Raw genomic sequence first — 20,920 nt, forward strand, 5'->3', positions numbered from 1 at the left:
TAACAGCACATATCTGGTATGCATTCCTGTCTTAAGGATTAGTGGGAGTAAGGTTGATATTTTTATCTCTTTTTTCAGCAAAAGACTATGACTTTGGGAAATAATAGAAAATAGTCTAAGTAGTTATATCAGTCAATCAATCTTTCAAATGAATAAAATATTTCAGGAAAAAATCTTTGTTAAACAATAGAAATAAGAGAAGATTTTGAGATAGCAGAATATACAGATACAGGGTAAAATACAGAGATCAACAGATATGATTTAGAAAGAAGGATAATTGAAGTATTGCTCAGTAATTCTTAGACTGAAAACAGTAAAATGCAAATAATATTTATGAATTTAGACATCTCAATACCATTGCGTAGTAACAATTGTGGCTAAATGTTATTTGAACAGATATGCAGTTGCTACTTAAATGTTATACTCATTTTAAAAAATCATCTGAATCTAGAAACAGCAATAGAAAGTAGTTACTACTGTTATCTCAATTTTCCAAATGAGCAAACTACATTACTCAGAATAACCTGTCAAATGTTGTAAAACTAATGACAGATTTAGATACAAACAAACTTGAAAATTTAACAGGAGAAAAATGTTCTATACATGTTATCTCTTCCTGATGAAATAGAATATTATACACACAAGTGCCAGTAGATAATTCAAAACAATAAGAGTACAAGGTACCAGTGGGAAAGAAAGCTGTTTTCTGACCAAGTCTATGCTTTAAGTTTTTAATGAACTTATTTGATTCCCCATCCCATTTCAGCAATTATACTTTAAGTACTGTTGGAATCACACACCAGTTACAGTCTGCCAGATGCTGGCTAAGGTAATTACTAATGTAATCCACCAACCCTGTATTTGACATTTGTTAGTTATCTGTTTAGAATTAGACTCCCCCACCTTCATCCAGAGCGTTCAGGTTTTCCTTTGCAAAATTACCCACCAACTATTCTCGGTTGTGTAACAGGTAAGAGTAATCAAATATTTAATCATAGATTAGTTTAGAAACTGATACAGGATACAATGCTAGCTAACTTGAATGAAGCAGCTATTTGCTGGGAGATTCTGAGAAAGGTAACCATCTGGAAGTATAGTTATTGTTGATGCTACCATGAAAGGGATAACTTGAGAATCTACATCACACATAATAACCCAGACAACTGCAAAGAAGTGCAGAAGAAGTATATAAAACGTTGCAACTCTCTAATTTTGCAAATCTCTAGATCACACCTGAAACCAGATTTAATGGTATTTTTCTTTTGTATGAGTCCTGAAAGTCACTTTTAAATTTAAGCTAGATTTCATAAGAGACAGTCACATAGAAGAGGATTTCTTAATACCAGCACTATTTACATTGGCTCACGTGAAGCTTTGTTGTGGGGGTAGGTGCTGTCCTGTGCATTGTAGGATGTTTAGCAGAATCCCTAGCCTTTACCCTGTACATCCTGTACATGCTTGTAGATGCCCTAGTCATTACAATTAAAACTGTCTCCAGACATTGTCAAATGTTTCCTGCAGCACAACATCACCCTCTGTTGAGAACCACTAACATAGAGCACTAATAGACATCACGTGTGCCTCCCCCAACATTTTCTCCGTAACTATAATGATTTTTATTCATGGATCCACGTATTTTTTGGTTTTGCTGCCTAAACTAAGCCACGTGACCTTACTGTTTGATCATAGATTTGTTTGGAGACTGAGAAAGTGATGAAATTTGGGCTGATGAATTTTATGAAAAGTTTGTGTTTACATTCAGAGAAACAACACTTCTTTTATCTTCTGAAAATAGGTGATTTGATTAGATTTGTGGGATTATGAATTCCTGTGAGCCACAGGCAACCATCTTATGACAAAGTTGAAAAGACAGCCATTAGACCAAAGTTTTCACAAATCAGAATTGGAAAACAAATAAGCAAAGAATATATTTTTAACAATTCTATTATGCAGTTGAGTCAAAAGAACTCTGAAGCCTTTCAGTTTCAAAAGTATATCTCCTTAATTGATAAGCTTGTTTGAATTATGTTATCTATTACTTACAATATATGGATACTATCTGATTGAAATAATTTTCTTTGACTTGGAATATGAAAAACCTTACAGGCAAATGAACAGAGATTAACCACAGTTGGCTGACAGAAGTTTCTGTAAAGATTGGAATGTTCTATTATCTGCGTTGCCCAATATGGTACTCACAGTCACATGTAACTATTGCACACTCGAAAGTTGTCTAGTGTTACCAAGCTTAAATTTAAATTAATTCTCTCAAGAGGAATCTAGATAGGAGAATAGGGAATTGGGGTGACCAGGGGTTGAGGCATGAGCAGGAGAACAGCAGGTGCAGGCAGTTTGCCTAAGCTGAAGAACAGCAGGTGCAGCCAGGTTGTATAGGCAAGAGGGCAGCACATGCAGCCTGGTCCTCGCTCCCGAGATAACAAGCCTTTTCAGCCTCTGATTTACTGCAGGCTGGGTCTCCACTTCAGCCTCTGATTGGTTATGGGCTGATCTCCACTTCACCCTGATTGGTCACAGGCAAGTCCTTCACGGGGTGTGACCAATAGGAGGCCTCTGAGGGGCACACAGCCTACTCGGTCTCACGTGCGGCGGCACGAGCCGTGAGCGTATGGCTGGAAGATTTTAGGTGAGGTGCTCGCCGGAGGCCCGGTCAGCTATGGCTAGGGTAAGGAACCACCTACATGTGTTCATGATAGCATTTGTCTGTTTCCTCGGGGGGCTTATAGGCGTTAATACTTCTTTCTTTTTTCAATTTGGGTTTCTCTTCAGCCACGCCAAATGTGTGGTATTCTTTCTTGACTAGTGAATAAACTCAGGAGCAAAGCTTCCAAGCAAGGGTTCTCGCTACTGCATCAAGGCAGCCTTTATAGACCACAGATAAGCTTCCAGGAATTATTTCAGATCTAACGTCAAAACTCTTCTGCTGTCTTAGCCTCCTTGCTGTCTCTTTAGGAAACAATTCTAGAAATACTTAATCCCAAAATGCCATGCTGGCTACTTTACCTAGACTCTGGCTCTCTGGGGGGCAAGCGCCTTGAGAGAGATACAGCTTGTATCTGTGCAGGCACCCAAGAGCCAAACCCCTTTTTTCTAAAGTACGTTCCTGAAATTAAAATGCCAACTGCCCCTGAAATCCACAAGCAACGGGTTGCCTGTGTGTCCTTAAAGTGGAAGTTTGGTTGTCTGCTTAAACTATAAAACAGTAAAAAGCTGTGGAATACTCTTCGCAGTTACAAAACTTTCCAAGTCAAAACGTCTTCAGAAGCTCAAACCAAAGAGATCAGTGGGTGGGTGCTGCTCGGTGTGCGTTCAGCTATCTGCAAGCTCCTCAGTATCATGGTGTTTTACCTGCAAATCTGAATAGTAAACACAGTGGGAAGAATACCAGCTGGGGGGAATTAGCAACAGGTACAGCATGGTGTAAACTACAAAACTCAGTGCTTTTAGAAGAGTACAAAACCAGAAAGTTTGGTTTTACCAGACTTTTGCCAGTTAAAGTGGAAGTGTAGTTATCTACTTAAATTGCGAAATAGGCAAAAGCTGTGGAGTAGACTCTTAGGAAACCTTCCAAGTCAAAACTTTTTCAAAAGCTCAAACCAAAGAGATCAGTGGGTGGGTGCTGCTCGGTGTGCGTTCAGCTATCTGCAAGATCCTCAGTATCATGGTGTTTTACCTGCAAATCTGAATAGTAAACCCAATGGGAAGAAAACCAGCTGGGGGCAATTAGCAACAGGTGCAGCGTGGTATAAACTACAAAACTCTGCTTTTAGAAGGTTGCAAAACTGAAAAGTGTCAGAATCCTGTAAGCTCCATATACCAGGCCCTGCAGTGCTCTTCGGCCCTGGCATAACTTGCATAAAATCTGAAAAGTTTAAAATCTGCAGTTTTTAAAATCTTTAACTGAATGAGTGGCAGTATTTCTGGGTTCACATTAAACATTCCACATTAAACGTGAAATAAGGCTTGCCACACACTGGATTTATAATCTACCATGCCTTTGGTGCCTAATCAAAGGAGCCTGGAGAATAGAATCTGAGCATACCTGAATCTGAGCATATCTGAGCTACAATAAACTTAAAATGTTCAGAGGAAATACTAATATTGCTGAGAAGTGTTTTACTTTGCCCAGCAATTGTTTGAACATTTGGAGAGATCATGAGCAAATATTTAGGTTAGGGAGACATCTGCCAAGGTAAAGGTCTTCCAGTGAAAAGGGCATTTGAAACTTCTGCCTGGAATGTAATACTTTGCCAAATGAAAGCATCAAAAGGGAGACTAAAACAAAAAAAGATACATAATTGGTTTGGGGAGGATGGGAGGGTAAAATTAAAGAGGGAAATGTTCGTTTGAGCATCCAGTTGTAAATAAAATTTTAAATTCAGGGCTTTGTAACTTTCATTTTACCAAATAAAAGTATATAAAAATAATAGGGAGAGAGGAGGATATGAGCTGCCTGGAGAGGTAAAATCCAAGTTTCAGCTGAGTGTTCTTTCCAGACTTTTTGGAAGTATTTTCTGCCAAAAGTATGCTTCCGCCCTCACCTCAGGTGATGCATTAACATTCTGAAAGCTTTTACCTAAACCAGCAAAATTCCCTGATTAGCTACAAGCCCTGTAGACTTGGTAACTTTACCCAGTAATTAACAAAGCCAAGTGAAAGGAAGAGGGCAAAGCAGAAGTGTAGGGCAAGGAAGTCTTGCCGTTTCTAGTAAGTCCTAGGATAACAACAAAAATGATTTATACTTGCTCTTTTCTGGGCAATGTATTGAAATACCTAGAATTTGGTTTTAAAAAACTAGCTGATAAGTGATCTGTGCATGAACTTGCGTGTGCCCATGCATACATGAGCACACGTGTAGTTCACATATATACTCAGAATGCTAACAAGTATAAACATGTTGCATTTGTAAATTTAAGGAAATCTTATGGATAATTTCACTTTAGAAGTTGCACTGCTGGGACTTGTAAAAATTACATTTCCTAATAAAAATCAGGTACATATGTTAGAGACACTATGACTTTCCCTTCCTCAGAAATTAAAGTGATGGCTGCATTTTAAAGATAGAGAGGGTATGTGGCTATAAAATACTTACTAACTCAGCTAGAAGTATCAGACACAGGTAATTTTTCCTCTATAAACAACTGATCTATTTGGATAGGAAAATGTCACATTGAAACACAAAAGCATCTGGAGTGGGTATAGAAGATTGGTTGCAGGAAATTCTAGATGAATTTCAAAGTAGCAAATCAGCCCCTGACAAGAGCAGCACTGAAGGGTTTGATAATATAAATACATTGAGGTTATGCTCCAGTCTGGAGAAGCTATAGAGAAACCAACACTATCTAAATCTAATGTGATTTCAATACAAACCATATATTTGCCTTCTGTATATCTCTATGATATTGCTGAATTGAAAATGGCAAATTCCATCTACACTAACCTGATCTTTTTCCCCAGACACTTACAAATGCTATTTCTTCAGAATTAAACTGACTTCCCTAGGGATCAGAAATTAAAATATGCTTACTTCTGATTCTAACATAAATCAATGCATTTATCAAAATTTGCATAATTAAGGAATAACATCTAGGTAAATATTCAGTGAGTATTGTATCCAAATATAAAACAAAATTTCTGACTCAAGATATGTATAAGAGTGCCATGAAAAATGTTATTTTAAATAGAGCCTTTTCAATCTACTAATGAGTAATCCCCAAGGTGGATTACTCTCTAAACTCATGGTAAGCATGTAGATGACTTAGATTTACCAGAATTGTGAAAAGATGTCTGTTTAAGACATTTCCCATTGAAGACTGAACTATGTGATAACTCAAACTTACTATAAAGACAAAGTTGTTGAAAGAATAAACCTAAATGGGCCGTGGTAATGACAAGGTATTTGGTAAAAAATAGAATCTAAGCATACCTAAAAAGGTAGGAGTTCTATATCAAGTACTTAAGTGTTTCAATGGTGGGATATTAAAAATATTGAATAAAAATATGAACTGAGGATTAATCTTTAAGATGCATATCTAGAAATTACAATAAGATTAAATGATTCACACTAAACCAAAATGTGTCTGAACTTATCAATATATCTAAAGGCTTCATTTTATATAGCAGGGACATATATTTCTAAGGAATTCTGTAATAATATCAGCAGAAAAGAGCTGCTTCCATACCCTTGCTTTCCAGGGAGAGAAGCCAAGGTGGTTCAGAGGCTTTACATTCAACCAACCTTAGTCTGAGTCCCTCATTTCTACACCCATTTCCAGCTTCATGTTTCTTCCCTTTCAAGAGAATGTGATGAATACTAAAAATCAGTCTAATATAGAAGTTATGTGTTGCCTGTGAAGATGACTACCTGTACTGATAACCTGGCTCTATCACTTACTTCCTTTATGACTTGTATAAGTTACCACCTCATGACCATTTCCCAATCTGTCAAACGGGGAAGAATTAAGCAGATGCAAAATAGAGAAATGCCTGGCATTTAGACAGTGCTCAAAACTATAAATTACCGTAAGCATTTTATATGTCCCCTGTGACAGCAGTTTCCATAGATTTTTATAGCCCATGTAGCTTCAAGCCACATACATGGCAGAGAATGACTGCCATGAAGTGCTACACTTCGGTATGTGACAGAGTTGCTACTGACAATGGGAATTTTGTTGCCATTAATGTGCATATAAAGATTTTATTTGCTGAAGACCGTTGATACTTGGGCTTGAGTAATATTTATATATCAAGACCATTATGTAAGAGGACATACTCTATCAGACTTCCTCTAAATCTTTCAAAGTGCAGTTCTATTAAATACTAGTATTATGACATGGGACAAAAATATTTCCTTAAAATTTCGGAGATACTATATATTACTCTAAACTTTCACGGAAATTCCATTTCTATTCCTATCTACTGTAATAGGAGTAGCTCTTCATTTATTCTTTTCAGCAAGGGTGCCACTTCAAAAATTGAACTTGCTGCTGGGCATGGTGGCATCTTTAGTCCCATCTGCTCCTGAGGCTGAGGTGAGAGGATCACTTGAGTTTGAGCCTGGGAGTTGCTGAGCAACATAATGGGATTCTGTTTCTAAAACACTAAACGTAAACAATTACAAACTAGATTTGTTGCTTTATGGTTTATTTCCTCATAAGTACAGTCAGTGATGAATTATAAAATGAATTGGCTGGGTGTGGTGGCCTCACATATTTAATCCCAGCACTTTGGAGGATTGCTTGAGCCTGGGAAGTCGAGGCTGCAGTGAGCCGTGATTATACCACCACACTCCAGCCTTAATGTGAGACATTGTCTCAAAAAATATCAAAGTTTGGGAAAATGATTTTTGTCTTTATGATATCTTAATTCAGGGCATCATAATTTTTGCTGTTGACTATTGCCTTCCAACTGGTTTGTTTCTATTTAACCTTGCATCTAATTCATGTTCTGTACTGTAGTAAATGATACACTTATAAAAACAAATCACCTCTCAGTTTAAAACTGCCTATTTAAGAACTGGTAAATAAGTTCCAACTTACATGTTTGAACTAAATGTATCACCTGTAAATTCTTATGTTGAAACCTTAAAACCCTAGTGTTGCTGTATTTAGGGATACGACCACTAAGGAAAGAAGGTTAAATGAGTAAGGTAATAAGGGCAGGGCCCTGATACTACAGGATCAGTGTCCTTATACAAGACAACAGAGCTCAATATCTTATCCCCTTTCCCCATCATTACCCTGCACAAAAGCACCAAGGGAAGGTCATATGAGGACACAGCAAGGTGGCAGCTGTCTGCCCATCAGGAAGAACGCTCACCAGAAGTAAAATCCCCTGGCATCTTAGCCTCCAAACTGTGAGAAAGTAAGTTTCCGTTTAACTCATCCAACCTATGGGATTTTGTTATTGCAGCATGACCTGGCTAATATATATGCCAATGAAGATTGATTTTGTTTGTGGATGCCTAGTACAGAGTAAGACCTCACTTAACATCATTAATTGGTTCTGTGAAATTGTGACTTTAAGCAAAATGGCATATAATGGAATCAATTTTTTTCTTCCCATTGTAACCAAACAGTGAACTGAACAATTACTCAAGGACATGCAGTATATTGTTTTACTTGAAGGTTCATTTTCCAAGAACCTATTGATGGCATTAAGTAAGGACTTACTGTACTGTGTTACAAAAGCTGATTAGAACATAGTGCAGTGAACTATGAGTAAAATTTGAGAATAGTCACGTGTGTATCATGTGGCTGGCTTAGGGGTTCCAGTACATATTTAAAATTCCTTACAGGTTTTCATGGCCTAGCCCTCCATGGCTTGACCCCAACATACTATAGACCATGTAACCACATAAAGAAAAGTCTGAGTGGATTAGTTTTTTTTAAACAAAAATCTTATTTAAAGCCTAGAGGTTACTGACTACTGGCTGGCAGCTTTTTGGTTTTCCCAAATGGCTTTCCACTCGCCCCTTCTCTCATTTGAAATTTCTTAATGCCCCCCTATCTTCCTTTCTGTCACTTTCGGCTGATGATCTTGCTGTATGTATGCCATCCTGCAGCTATAGCCATTTTCTCACCTATCCAAACTGTGAAAATGTACATTTTCATAATACCTGTCCCTGCAGAAAATTCAAAACTACTTGAATGGAAAACTTATATCAGTGAATCAGTTATGGGTGTTGGAGGGACTGAGAAACGAAAAGTAAACACACAGGTAAAGATGAGAGGAGGAGGTAGGTTCTCCAGAGTCTAAGAACAAAAGAGGTCGGGGTTATTAGAACCTGGAAGAAAAGCCCTGGGAAGCTGGAAACTGGATCGCTGAGGAGGGGACATTTCCCAGCCTTTGAGCTCCAAGAAAGTTTCTAGCTCTGAGGGTTGCAGTGGGGCTGGTTCCCGGTATGGCAAGAAGCTACAAATTGGAACCTGGGGATGCCGGAATGACATTGAAGGAAGTAGCACCAAACACAATTTCTTACTTCTTTTCTACTTCTAGGCTCCCTCTGGAGCCTTCACCTTGTAGAACCTGGCAGGAAACCAGCAGGCAAATGAGAAGTGTAGTTTGCAGTGTGTTCGTCCTCCATCAAAGAGCAGCACAGAAGAATGGAGAAAGAATATTTACAACTAGAATATTGTCTTTTTCAAACTTTGTTTCCTTCTCCCATCATGTATTTCCATCAGGATTCAAACAATCTTGAACCTTCAATGAAACCCTCTCTGGACATGGCATTCCTCTCTCTGGCTACTGTCCTACATGAAAATTCTCAGAAGAGGTATTTAGAAAGTGTATTTTCACTCAAGTAACTACCATGGTTAACCATCCACAATGTTAATCCACATCCATTTGGCCTTTACCCCCATTTGTTAGCATAATTCCACAAATACTAAATCATGCCAGTTTTTGCAGTATGAAGCATCCTAGTTTATGCTCATCTTACTCAACCTTAGAGTGCATTCAATCCAGGTAGCTACTCTGTGGTGAAAATACTCTCCTTTGTGGATTTCCATGAATTCCTCTTAACTGGCCTCTTTCGGGCTTTTAAATTTACAGCTCTTATTCTCTTCTAAATGTTAATGTGTCACAGGTTTCGATGCTGATTCATGACATTTCTGTAGCTTCACTGACTCTGTAAGGAATCTAATGTAGATGTAAGGTTTGAATAGCCTATTTATATGCTGATAGTCCAAATTTGCATATCGAAATACCTTTTTTCTAAATTTCAGGCATCTAATAAGATATTCTTCATTGTTACAAAAACATCTCAAACATAATATGGCCAATATGATACTGTTTTTTTTAAAAAACCTCTTTCCACTTTAGTCTCCTCGAAGTCAGGACCTAGATTCAATTCCTACCATTTGCTTACATTCAAATCTAAGAAATCCTTGACAATTCTATTTCATCCACATCTAATTCATGGGCATCTTGTTTTTACTTCCAAATATACCTGAAATTCATCCACTTCTTGATATTTCACTTTTAGTATTAATGATCCAAGCCACTATTACCATACAGACTGTTACAGCTTTTAAACTGGCTATCCCACTTCTAAGTTTTCACATTCTAATTCAATTTCTCCAGTTGTCAGAACAATCTTAAATTTACAAGAAAAATCAACCCTATCAAAAAGGGGTGAAAGATAGGAACAAACTTTTCAAGGGACACTTAGGCAGCAAACAGACATATGGTAAAACTTATCACTGGTCATTAGAGAAATCCAAATCAAAACCACAGTGAGATACCATCTCACTAGTTAGAATGGTGATCACTTAAAAAATCGGGAAATGACAGATGCTGGAGAGGATGTGGAGAAATTGGAACGCTTTTAAACCATTGGTGGGAGTTTAAATTCAACCATTTTGGAAGACAGTGTGACAATTCCTTAAGGATCTAGAAATAACACTTGACTCAGCAATCCCATTACTGGGTATATAACCAAAGTATTATACATTATTTGTTTATAAAAACATATATGCACATGTATGCTTATTGTGGCACTGTTAATAGTGTAGACTTGGAACCAACCCATATGCCCATTAATGATATACTAGACAAAGAAAATGGGGTACATATAAACCATGGAATACTATGCAGCCATTAAAAAGGATGAGTTCATGTCCTTCGTGGGGACATGGATGAAGCTGGAAACCATTCTCAGCAAACTAACACTGCATGTTCTGTTTTCAAGTGACTTTTAAAATAATTGAAGAATTTAGAAGGCTCTAATTTAGATATGTTTATACATGTGCATCTACATGTCTCCTGATAAACGAACACTTATACAGTTAAGAGGTTGAAGTTCTCATAGTTACAAGGAAATAAAAGACACTGACATTTTTATATATATTTATAATTGGAGACATCTCTATAGTAGTTAATAACTGACTATCCAAAGGTGTTTTATGGAGTTCCTTTAAGATTTTTTTTCTCATAATGGGTCATTTTTATAATAGAAAAGTACAAGAAAGATCATGCAAGTTTGATCTTGATTAAAATTTGTTAGCATTTTTAAAGTGATAAAAACTGAATGGTGATTTGAACACTTTCACATTCCACATTGTACTTTTTCAAAACTAATTTAGCCAAGTCTTTGTCATAGTCAATGATTCTACCATTTTAAAACATTTAATTCTAATTGACACAGTAATTGTCATTGCTGTAGTTGTCAACTTTAAGAAAAAGCAAGTTGTAATGTGCATTACTCAATAGAAATTTTCTTTCTCTTGCTGCTAAGCAAATTATTCAAAAGATGTGCACTGTGAATGAAACACCTTTGTTGACTGCAAGGTGTTAAACATTCTTTACCTGATCCCATTAACTCGGATTGTTTTAAGACATAGATCCTGTATAGTGCTACAGAAATTCAACAGTTTCTCTACACTGCAAGATAATTCAAATTTAGTGATGTGGATGTAACTACAGATTAAATTATTTCCCTTTATACCTCACTGGAAGGTAGCAAGTTTATCTCTGAGGATAAATGGAAGCAAAAGATGTAGATTTATATATTTGAATACCTCAGTTCTTCTGGATTTTTGCAATGGACTTGGCATAGGCAAATTGCATCTTTGAGATTTGAATTTCAAACAGTCTTTCTGCTTGAATGAAGGCATACAATCCATTATATGAAATATCTACACAGTAGCTCCTCCTCTAGATCAGGTCCAGCTTCCTATACTCAGTGGCTAATATTCACCTATACAAGCCAAAAATAGGTTTTTATGATGAAGGTGCCAACTATTAATTGGAAGGCATTTCCTTTTATTCCTAGGTTCTTATCTAGGCTATATTCCTTAACGGCTTTGCAATGATGTGTAAAACCATGAGTTGAATTCTAATCAATGGGATCTGAGTGGAACGTATGTGCTACTTGAAGGTGTACAACTTTCCTACGTCCACTAATTGAGGCATTTTCCCCCTTCCAAGTTTCCATAAGGACTGTAGAAGCAACCTTAGCACCATCATTGAACAAGGCAATTTCCTTCAGCAGGGAGTCGTGAATGTATGGGAAAAGATGCAGCCTCCTGCCCAGGACAAACACAAAAACAAGAAATCAACTTTATTCCATTTCAGTCAGTACATAATTTTGGGAGTTCTTTTGATATTGCATTAATTTAAGGGGTATTTGCAGGAAATTTGATGACTTAGCCAAAAGGAAATTTTTACTTGGCAGTTATGAGATTGACTTCGGGTATATTTCGAGGAAACCTACACTAAATATTAACCGATGGTTTCATAAGCTGGACAAATCAAACACCAGAGCAATAAAAATGAACATTCTACATGCTATTTAGAGTTGTAATTTCCAAAATGTCCATTATAAAATATACATTCATAATTACATGCATATACTACCATGATTAGCTAATATCTCAGTGTTTAATATGCATGCCAGGCAAGGGTGAAACAACAGTAAAAATCCATGTTGTCAAAAGCATTCTTGATAAATGGCCTAAATTCTGAAATTTAGGATTATCAGCTGACAATAAAATTTCATTTTGAAATGACTTACAAATAATTCATATTAAAGTACTTCTGCCATTTTCTTATTGGTTTCTTACGCTTGTATATTTCAATTAGGAATTTTCTTTGCAGAAGCATTTTTAGCCACTCATTTTGTAAGATGCATTTATTAAAATGAAATATAATTTATAAATTTACTCAAATGGTCACTGTAAACTTCAATGGGTAGTCATACAGTGAGATGAAAGTGAATGATGTAATGATGACAATCACTTTGTAAAATTTCTCCACTTCCAACAAGATCCCTTAGATACTATATGGGACAATTGACTGGTTGTCTAACCTAAGAACTTTTGAGGGCACTAGGCTTAACATATTAATAGTGTTTGTTTCATAGCTTTAAGTGAAAATATAAATATTTTAAGATTTTTTTTCTGGGCAAGTTTAGATGTCATTAAAAAATTCAGTTTCGAGACCTTTTTAGTCCAGGTTTATAGTTTCTTCAACATGGTATCTCATGCCTGCAATCTCAGCACATTGGGAGGCAGAAGCAGGAAGATTTCCTAAGGCCAGGAGTTAAAGACCAGCTTGGACAACATAGTGTGAGACCCTATCTTTACATTTTTTTTTTCCTTAGGCATAGTGGCACACACAAGTCCTAGCTGCTCCGGAGACTGAGGCAGAAGGATCACTTGAGCCCAGTATGTTGAGGCTGCAGTGAGCCTTGATCACACTACTGCACTGCAGACTGGACAACAGAATGAGATTGTCTCCAAAAAGAAAGCTCCACATTCTTATTAATTTCTGTCAGTTCCATATACTAGTGACCACCCAAAGTTCTTTGCCAGACATAGATCTAAAATCTGTTTTCTCTGTTCTTACCACTCCCCTTCCCATCATGCCTTCCACTTTCTCAACTCAATGTCTGAAACCATGAATTCATCTGGAACAAAACTGGCATTGATGGGATAACATCTTTGATCTGTGCTGCAAAGTTAGATCTTGGCTCAGCTGAGGAAACTTAGTGGGTGTTTGTCTCTCAAAACTGCTTCCGATCTTTAATCTTGTCTCTTTCAACTCCAGAACAACAAGTTTGCCACCCTGTCAGGCCTTTGATATCTGAAATCCCCTGTGTCCTCTCACCCTGATTTCTGCCTGAAACCACCCAATTCTTGCGCTTATCTCTTGAAGTGCACTGGCTAAAAGAGGCCAGTCACAGCCAACATAACCTAACACTTGGGCTTTTTCTAATTCTAATCATTTCCATCTAATAATTTCCAGGGCAACAGACTTTTGTCTGTTTACCTTGCAAGTATCTGAGTTCTACCAAATGTTTTGTGATTGCATAACATGAACCACAAGCTTCTCAGTCTGATATCAGTCTCTTTGCCACCTGTCTCCTAACTGCTAAACCAATTTCATGTATTCAGTAGGCTCCACTTCAATGCATTAGAGTAACACTACAATAAAGCCTATATCTGGGTAAATTCAATGTTATCTTTTTTTTCTTACCATCTTAATTTTAATAGGTGGTAGGGCAAGTTTGAGGAGATGAAATTATCAGCTCCACACAGTCATTAAGTAATCCACATCCCTTGTATTTAGCGTTCCACCTTGGCATCCTCTCCATTCAACTGGCACCTGAAGAAAGTGATTAATAAAGTGATTAATGACAAATAGACCATACAAAACCTTGGTATGCTACTTTTCTTATGTCATGGTCACATGAACTGCAAGGGACACTGAGAAATGTAATCTGAGTGTCCAGAAAAACTAAGGAAAGTTTTGGAAAATTACTCAGCTTCTTCAACATACAGATGACTGAGACAGTCTCCAAACTTGTTTACTGCTTTTACTTCTATTCTAAAAACAAGCCAGGTACAATGGATTGCACCTGCAATCCCAGCAATTTTAGTGTCTGAGGCAGGAGGAATGCTTGATTTAATCTTCAAGAGTCAGGATTAGGGTATATGACAGAATGAGAACCTGTCCCTTGAAGGCTAACAATTTTCTTTAAAGATAAGTCATAGTCCCATGCTGCTGCTCAAACCCCTGAAAATCCCATTTTATTTACAGCAAAGACAAGGTCATTACAATGGCCTGCAGCATCTCACATGTTCTGACCGCATTACCTCACTCTGCTCATCTCTACAAACCTCTTGTCTCAAATCTGCTATAGCCACACTAGCTTTTTAAATATTCCTCAAGTAGGACAGTACAGCCTGGCCTTATGATATTTATATGGTGTATTCACTCTGCCCTGAGCACTCTTCTTCCAAACATCTGCATGTTCACTATTTCCTGTAATCTGTTGCTCGGCTCTCACCATTCCAATGAGACCTACCTTCTCCAGTTCCCCACAACTGATCGCTGAACTTCAGAATCCTATATGCTTGCTGTTGTCCTCATTAGTACAGTATACCAAATAGTTTCTCTTCGCCCCACTGGAAGACAATCGATAGGACTGTACTTTCTCATTGGCCCTCTTGTTTGGTTGAAACCACATTAGGAGTCCTCGCCAATAACCTGTGAATAAAGTAAGGTGTGGCCCTTCCTTTCCAGAGTTGTTAACTGCTGGGCTGGGGCCTTCTGAGCTCTTCTTTCACTCTGGCATGGCAGTGGCATGCCTGAAACCATGGCACTGTTAGGGTTTCTGACTTGTGGATAACTTACTTGCTAAATTTATTATTTGTTTATAATGGCAAAATGCAGGTTTATAGGACAGCAATTTTTATGTTTTAATTACTAATTTAAAGCTCTTAAAATGTCTGACACGTAATAGATTTCCCTAAACACTTATCAAATTGATAAATGAATAAAGTGAGCCTGAAATGCTACTTAATGAAGAAATCAATAAAGGATGCAAGAATGTGTGAGAAAAGGCTTTAAGGAATAGTTGGTGAGTATGACAAAAGAGACGCAAGGAAATTCAGCAAATGGAAAAAACCGCATGGTATGTCATCAGGGAAAGACAATGAAATATCACCACGTAAGTTAGAATAGCCAAACTTTGGAACACTGACTATGCCAGATATTGAGGATTCATTCATTGCTATATGTTGGTGCAGAAGTAAATGTGGGTTTTGTCACCACAATCACTTCTGCACCAACCTAATAATGCTAAACGGTACAGCTACTGTGGAAGACAGGTTGGAAGTTTCTTAAAAAATGAAGCACTCTTATCATAAATCCAGCGGAAGATCTGACTGAAATGAAACATAAATGTCTAACTTGCTCAATTTTAGTCTGTTTATTACAGTGACTTAGCTGCTGTTTTTAAATACCACTAACCCATTTTCTCCCTGAGAATGTTCATGAAGGCTTAATCATAAAGTAATTCCCTTTGCTGAAGAATAGTATTTACTAAAAAAACAAAATCGCCATAAAATTTTACATGTTTAATATTTTCATATGTATGCGTATTTGCACAAATGTATGTGAATCTTGTTTAATAGCAAATATTCAACAGCTGACACAAGTGTCTAGGAAAAATTGTATACATAGGAAAATATGGAGAACTACATTTTACTCATGTTCTCTTCATCAACACCCAATACAAAAATAATCATCTGAATGTTAGAAATATAGTACTTCCTTCATCACAAACTAATTTTTTCAGGCAATGGTGTTAGTGTTACTTCAAATAGTCTTGTTATACATTAGCCCAGCATGGGAAAATGCATGTAGGAATGTTAAAGTGTAGCCATATTTTGTATGATTATATTTGTAAATCTTTAGATCAATTTGATGCAAGTTATTCTCTAGTAGGACAGGGTATTATATCAATTTTCTAAAGTATGCCTTCATTGTTTTCCTGAATTGTCTACAATGATTTGCATTCTATTGTTCCTGCTGTTAGCTGATATCTACCATAATATCTCACTAGTTTTGTTCTATTTCTTTCTTACCTCCTCTTGATTACCCCCTTTGTAGCTCTAGTCTGTAGTCTGTACGTCTCTAATACATAGAGGTACCAATTTTACAACCCCCAAGGCTTGTCAGGTTAAAGATTAATGAGCAGACTATGCCCAAAGGCTTTGGAAAGGTTAAGCATAATTACAAATGGGTATTTTATGCAATGCTGGAGATGTGCAAGCTGTTTTTCAAAAAAGGGCAAGAAAAAAGGTAATGAAACTTATGGGATTCATGTCAACTCTTGTGTATGTATATAAAAAAGGTTTCTTTAAAATGAGAAATTAACATGCTAACTGGAAGAAGTTGTTAAATCCTGCCCTTTTATTCATGATTTTAACACGGGGGGGTACACACACATACACACACACACACACACACACGCATTAACATAGAATTGAGAACAATCACAGGTTTGTATTATCATTGACTTTTTCTTTATAAAAAGCACTTTTTAATATTTAGTGTAAAAAAATATGGCTTGAAATAGCTGAGCGTTGCTATTGAAAAATAGCATTCAGAGAACGTATATGTAGTTTCCACTTGAAATTTTATAGCTCGCCATGAAAAGAACTACTTTCCATGGAAAAATACGTGAAGATTCTTCAGAGGTTTAGGTTCACAATTACTGTGAAATATAAGATGAACGTCTGGATATCCCAACACCATGAGGAGGGTATTAGGATTATAGCATAATTACTATATTATATATAGTAATCCAGTCAGTGTTTCTTACTAATTATAAAGTGTTACCAGGGTTAAAACACTCCTGTTTAAAAGTCAGAAAGCTGTTGAGCTAATTGGAGGTAGTTTTCTCAAATGCTTCAGAACAGGGGACCATGCTGGATTTAACTTTGCTAAAGAAAAAAAATTGATCTGTAAGTGTTGAGTTGAAAAGTGAGATTTTTGCTGAAAAAGATTCAAAGTTAATTCACTTCCTTAAGCATTTACGCTCTGCCTAAAGTCAGCACCCTCCCTTTGCCTACTACATTCCTTCACTTCGTTCAACATCTTTGCAGTTACCTCTCATGCTTACAGCAACATTTTTCTCTGTATACAATCATTTCCATCAACTTAAGAACATGAAAGGTTTCATTTAAAGTGAGAGTGGCAGGAGGCAGCCAAATGCTTAGGCAGGTGGGGAGGATCCCCAGTGAAACCGCACCTCCAAGCCAAGGAGAATTTAAAGCCTGGAAGCCAAGCTACAGGTTAAATCTTTGGACTGGATTGAAAACTAGTTTTCCCATTTGGCGTGCTTTTCTGATCCCCACCTTTCACCTATTTTACATATATCTACACTTTTCTAATAGACTTTCTACACTGTTGTGCCCACCTCTGAGGGGTGTCTTCACTTTAACCTTTTCTGCATGCTCTCAAATTAATCAACACTCCCCATTCTGAGTCCAAAGGTCCAGGACCCAGCAACCAAGGGGAGATTCTTGTCTTCAGGAAGGGGGACCAACACCACATGCCCTCTGCTGAAAGCTGTTTCATTGCTCAGTAAAATTATTCTCCACTGTCTTCACCCTTCAATGTCCATTGTATCCTCATTCTTCTTGGGCATGGCACAAGAGCTCCAGAACAGCTGACCACACATACAAGCTATAACACAGGCAAGCTGGGGAACACCAGCATGGCCGAGGAGTGCCCAGGCAGGGTGTCACTGGCTGGGAAGTCCCAGGCTTGCACAGTGACTAAGAAGAAAAATCCTATGTGAAAAGGAAAAAAACAAAACACCTCAATCTTGACCCCATTATTCCTCTCTATACAACCCCATTTAACTCATTTTCCTAAGAGTAAAATTTCTTGAAATACTTGTCAACTTTTTCCTCTTTCTAGTTCACCTTTATTCCCAATTTCTTTTAAACTCACTACAATTAGGCTTTCAAAACACTCCAAGTAACAGCTATTTTCAAGGTGCCCAATGATCTTGTGAAATTGAACATTCCAGTTCTCCTATTCTTTGGCCTATTAGCATTTGGCATATAATTCCCTCTTTCTAAATACATTTCCTTCACTTGGCATTGAAGACATCCACAAGTAACTGCTTTTACCCATATGTCTCTCGTTGTTCCATTATATTCTTCTAGCTTATTCTTTCCGAGCTCCTAATGCTGTTTAGGAATGCCCTAAGACAGTCCTTGAACCTTTTCTCTCCTCTATCAAAACTCTCCCTTGATAAATTAATCCAGCCTCATGTCTTTACGTATCACTTATATACAGATGACTGTGATCCAGCCTCATGTCTTTACGTATCACTTATATACAGATGACTGTGATGGCAATGATTTCTGTTGATCAAATGTCCATGTTATACCTCACGTAATCCACACCCTTTGTGGTGCAGTGAGTCCATTTCATTGGATTGGCTATCACTAATGGGTGATGTCAATTTCCTAGGCCAAACTGAAAGCTTTATATTGAGATAGTCCTGAGGTCAATTTTTTTCTGCAGAATGACAGATGATTAATATGTTTAACTTACAGGTCATATGGTCTCTATTGCAGCTACTCAGCTATGCCATTATAGTAAGAAGTAGCCATAGACAATAAATGAATGAGAATGGTTGTGCCCCAATAACATTTACTAAAACAGGTGCCAGGCTGGATTTGGCCTATGGACCATTGGCCAACTCTTGCTTTAAGCCACTGAGATATTGGGGTTTCTTTGTTATCACAGCATTTATCACAGCATGTAGCTTAGTCTATACTTATCAATAAAACTTCCAAACCTATGTTTTCATTTCAGACCTCCAGGGACAGGGAAGTCAAATTTGGGAGGAGATGCAGGATGGGATTTTTTTTTTAGGACCCATAATTGTATTGGTCACATACAGACTTCATGGTCACAATTAACTAAGTGCTTTTACTCAGACAAGTACATATATTTTGTTGTCTTTTTTGGCAATGTAATTTCTATATAGATTAGGTAGCTACATAAACTGAAGGCTCAGCTTTGAATAACAAATTATTACAGAAAAGTCATGCTAACAGTACAGGGGAGAATACATTGTATTTAGAATCTGACCTCTGGATAAATCCAACACTTGAAAACTAACTTGTGCCAGCTACTCTCAAAGGCTAAAGTGTGGATTGTGAGGGTGTAATCAGATAGAAACTGAAATGTTTCTATTATCAGCTACTCAGAGGACAATCATTAATGACAACTATCTGCTCTCCCAGAGAAAGTTTGTATTCTGCCCTTATAATCACAGTATTGGAAGTGAAGCTGAGCGATGATTAATAATGGATGATTCAAAGGCAAATATAGCCTAGAACAGGCGTCCCCAAACTTTTTGCACAGAGGGCCAGTTCACTGTCCCTCAGACTATTGGAGGGCAGCCACATACTGTGCTCCTCTCACTGACCACCAATGAAAGAGGTGCCCCTTCCTGAAGTGCGACGGGGGGGCTGGATAAATGGCCTCAGGGAGCCGCATGCGGCCCGTGGGCTGTAGTTTGGGGATGCCTGGTCTAGAACAATAGAACAAGTTCCCTCCTTTACTTTTCTGGAGAGTATGCTATCAAAGCTGCTTTCAAAGGTATGTCTGCTGCTCCACTTCACCCCACAAAATGAAACAGTCTGCTTTTCCACTTCAAATTACCAAGTAGGGCTATCATTACTAAGTTCAGACATAGCCCTGGACACAGCCATGATAAGAAACAATCACATTTTGTAATGGCTGAAGATGCAGGTTCCCCTCAAACATGTTAAGTCCAAAGCAGAAGTTCTGAAACTTTAAAAATCCATGCCTATTTAATATGTAATAACCTAACTTGTGCTAGCCTGACTCCATCTCAGCTGTAAGTTCCAGCCTAGCTTCTCCCTCCTTCCACAGCCCCCTGGGGTGCAAAACTGTGTCGTGATGTACTCAGAGCCTTGAACTGTTGAGGTTTGGAGCACACTGTTCTTAGTACCTGTAACCATTGTAACTACATCCTGTTTGGCAAGCACACCTGCTATTGTGAATACCTCTGTTGGTGATAGATGGATTGTATGGAAAGTCTCCCCTACTATCCCACTGATTACTGTATGGAAAAACTTAGTAACCAGCAGTTATGGGAACCTCCTGCCTCCTGGTTCCCAGCCTCCTACTAACTGGCTTGTTCTGCTTCTGTAAAAATTCCGCTTCAGCTAGGTGCCCCCTTCCATACCCAAATTAAGGTATAAAAGGAAATCAAGCCCCTTCCTTGGGGCCAAGAGAATTTTAAGCATTAGCCATCTCAGTCACTGGCTAATAAAATAACTCCTGAATTAGTGCTCAGAGTGTGGTGTTTTCTCTGTAACTCACTCAGTTATTTGCCACCAGGTGCAGACCAAGCTTGTTCCCGGCTCCCTGAGGGAGGAGGCAGACTATAGTGGAGGCACCCCCCTGGGACATTCCAGGGCCCCATAGGCCACCCCGTGCCAGAGGAGAGCAGATGGATTTCCGGCATGCTCCATCAAATTATTCTTCCGAGTCCCTGGTCCTGCTCCACGGAGAAGGTAAGTCAGGCCTCACCTGGTTATTCCTGGAAGTTACAAGG

Source organism: Saimiri boliviensis, chromosome 16 (assembly GCF_048565385.1).
Source record: "Saimiri boliviensis isolate mSaiBol1 chromosome 16, mSaiBol1.pri, whole genome shotgun sequence".
Lineage (NCBI taxonomy): Eukaryota > Metazoa > Chordata > Mammalia > Primates > Cebidae > Saimiri > Saimiri boliviensis.